The following is a 3,965-nucleotide window of genomic DNA, read 5'->3' on the forward strand; positions in this document are numbered from 1 at the left end:
CCTCCCTCGCCGTGTCGCCGCCCGGCTCCGACCACCCCGCCGCCCGGTCTCGCCGCCTCCATCCGTCGGCCGCCGCCTCGACCGTCGCCTCCGTGCCGGAGTAACTCCGCGGTGCGCCTCTCCACCGGCGCGCGCGCCCCTCGCCGCCGCGCTTGGCCCCACGCCTGACCACAGCCAGATCCGGCGACCCCGGTGAACTCCGGCCCTGCTGCGAGCTCCGGCGAGAGCTCCGACATTCCTCGATTCAAGTGCATCCAGATCTGGCTAGAGTAAAACCCTAGGTTGACTTTGGAATTTTCCCTAAGTCCTTTTTCTGGTTATTTTTATGGCATGTTCATCGCATCATAACTGTGCATCCGTAGCTCCGTTTTGGGCGTGTAATATATCAAATTGTTCGTCTGGATGTGCTCTTCATTTTGTTACATTGCACCATGCTTGTTTGAGTCCATCTTGATGCCCTAAATGCTGTTGCAAGAGTGTTATGTAATGTTAGTTTCTGTTTCTTATCAGATTATGGACATTTGTCTTTTTTGCCATGATTAATGTGTGCCTCCTATGAACTTGAGCCCTACATGTGTTTTGGGCTATGCCATGCCATTTCTACAGGGGTGTATGCCATGTATTTTTGTGATCAATGTGGTGACTAGCACAAGCATGCAAAGTAGCTCTCGTGATGTTGCTATTTTCAGGGACTTAGAATTCTTCTAAGTCATTTCCCTGATGTTATTTTTATGCCTTGTATTCATGTTGCTACAGAGTGATCCATGCCTCTTTTGAGCATGTTCATTAAGGATGATTTTGAGATATTGTTATGTTCTATCCATCCATGTCTTTTTTGCAATTATGGAGTACCCTAGCATGACTCAAACTTGCTCTACTTTTGCTATAAAATGTTCTTGGCAGATTGTTTACGTGTTAATCAATTTTGCCGAGGTTGTTGTAGTTGATCCATGCATGCTATGAGATTGTTCTTGCCATGGTTAGCTACTTGATCATGTATTCTTGTTGTTTGTATGATTAGTTTTTCATGCAATGCCTTGTGGTGAGTGCATCGAGCTCGCAAACATGCCTACATAACTCTGTTTATGCCATGTCCAGTTTTCTGCTAAGTCTGAATCTGTTAACGAAACTTGCTATCTTTACATGGGTACCATCATCTTTTCTGATCCCTTTTGGCTTATGGTCCGTAAGGGACTTTTGTTATATGCTTTGAGTATTTTCATGCCATGCCTTGCTTTTCCATGGTATGTTCCTGTAGCATGTTGATAACTTGCTCTAAACATTGCTTCCTGATGTTAATTCCTGGCATGTTGTTATTTTCACGAAGTCTATGAACCTGATATCTTTTGCACTTTTGCCATGCTTGTTTGAACCTGCTATTGTGTGATTTAGCCATAGCTCAGTGTTCATCTTTTGTCAAGAATCTTGAGTGGATCACTGCCATGTGATTTGTTGCTATGTTAGAGTGCAGTAGCTTAGTTTCGTGTTGCATTTTAGATGGCATCGTGCTGTTAATCGCAGAATAGTGCCATTATTGTTTTGCTTGCCATTTGCAAACCGTGCATCCGATTCCGGTGATCTTTATATCGATTTCGACCGAAATCAACTCATCTTTCCAGGTTGAGGCCTGATTCAATCTTTTCCTTCCGTAGCATGCATATGCATTGCATATCACATCCCGCATATCATGCCATGTTTTGCATCATGTTGCTTGCGCATTGCACCGTGGTTGATTGTTGTTTCTTTTGCTTGTTTTCTTGCTTTGGGTAGAGCCGGGAGACGAGTACATGATCGAGGAACCCGTTGAGTACGCTTACGAGGATCAAGCTTACGTCAACTCGGAGAACTTTGCAGACAAGATGGCCATACCCTCGAAATCACTTCTATCTTCGCTTGCTAGTTGCTCGCTCTATTGCTATGTCTATGCCTCGATACCTACCACATGCTCTATCATGCCTCCAATATTGCCATGTCAAACCTCTAACCCACCTTGTCCTAGCAAACCGTTGTTTGGCTATGTTACCGCTTTGCTCAGCCCCTCTTATAGCGTTGCTAGTTGCAGGTGAAGATTGGAGTTTGTTCCTTGTTGGAACATGATTATTGTTGGGATATCATTATTATATCTTGTTTACTTTAATGCATCTATATACTTGGTAAAGGGTGGAAGGCTCGGCCTTATGCCTGGTGTTTTGTTCCACTCTTGCCGCCCTAGTTTCCATCATACCAGTGTTATGTTCCTTGATTTTGTGTTCCTTACGCGGTTGGGTTATAATGGGAACCCCTTGATAGTTCGCCTTGAATAAAACTCCTCCAGCAAGGCCCAACCTTGGTTTTACCATTTGCCACCTAAGCCTTTTTCCCTTGGGTTCCGCGGACTCAAGGGTCATCTTTATTTTAAACCCCCGGGCCAGTGCTCCTCTGAGTGTTGGTCCAAACTAGAGTCCTTTGTAGCGCCCCCTAGGGGAAACTCGAGGTTTGGTTTTTAGTTGTACGGAGCGCTCATCCGGTGTGCCCTGAGAATGAGATATGTGCAGCTCCTATCGGGATTTGTCGGCACATTCGGGCGGCTTTGCTGGTCTTGTTTTACCATTGTCGAAATGTCTTGTAACCGGGATTTCGAGTCTGATCGGGTCGTCCTGGGAGAAGGAATATCCTTGATTGACCGTGAGAGCTTGTGATGGGCTAAGTTGGAACACCCCTGCAGGGTTTTGAACTTTCGAAAGCCGTGCCCGCGGTTATGGGCAGATGGGAATTTGTTAATGTCTGGTTGTAGAAAACCTGAAACTTAACTTAATTAAAATGGATCAACAGAGTGTGTAGCCGTGATGGTCTCTTTTTGGCGGAGTCCGGGAAGAGAACACGGTCTCGGGTTATGCTTGAACGTAAGTAGTTCTAGGATCACTTCTTGATCATAGATTCTTGAACGTGCCTTGCCTTCTCTTCTCCCTCTCATTTGCGTATGTTAGCCACCATATATGCTAGTGCTTGCTACAGCTCCACCTCACATACCTTTTCCTACCCATAAGCTTAAATAGTCTTGATCGCGAGGGTGTGAGATTGCTGAGTCCCCGTGAGTCACAGATTACTTCCAAAACCAGATGCAGGTGCCGATGATACAGTTCTAGGGGATGCGACTGAACTCAAGTGGGAGTTCGATGGGGACTCAGGACATTACTACGTTTCCTTTCCAGACGATCAGTAGTGGAGCCCAGTTGGGGGCGATCGGGGATCTTATGCATTTGGGGTTGTCTTTATTTTGGTTCCATAGTCGGACCTTGATTGTATCTGGATGATGTAATGCTATATTTATGTATTGTGTGAAGTGGCGATTGTAAGCCAACTCTGTACCTCTTTCTTATTCAGTACATGGGATGTGTAAAGATTACCCCTCTTGCGACATGCCTACAATGCGGTTATGCCTCTAAGTCGTGCTCCGACACGTGGGAGATATAGCCGCATCGTGGGTGTTACAAAACATATAATTTTGTGCAAATTGAAGAAGATAGTCTCCCATAAGCTTGGGGGAGGCTTCTCCAATTACTTAATGCTTGTCCTGATCATCCTCTTAAGAAAAATGAAATACTTGATATCTTTTATAATGGACTAACCGATGCTTCCAGAGACCACCTGGATAGTTGTGTTGGTTTTGTTTTCAGGGAAAGAACACCAGATGAAGCTGAAATTTTATTGAATAATATGTTGACCAATGAAAATAATTGGACACTTCCTGAGTCAACTCCTAAGCCAACTCCGAAGAAAAGGGTGTTCTATTTCTCAGTCCTAAAGATATGCAAGAGGCAAAGAAATCTATGAAAGAAAAAGGCATTAAAGCTGAAGATGTTAAGAATTTACCTCCTATTGAAGAAATACATGGTCTTAATTTACCGCCTGTTGAAGAAGTACATGGTCTTGATGACCTGACACAGGTAGTGAAGGTAAATTCTCTCTATAGATATGATAAAGCT

The sequence above is a fragment of the Triticum dicoccoides genome, chromosome 2A (assembly GCF_002162155.2).
Source record: "Triticum dicoccoides isolate Atlit2015 ecotype Zavitan chromosome 2A, WEW_v2.0, whole genome shotgun sequence".
In the NCBI taxonomy this organism is placed as follows: domain Eukaryota; kingdom Viridiplantae; phylum Streptophyta; class Magnoliopsida; order Poales; family Poaceae; genus Triticum; species Triticum dicoccoides.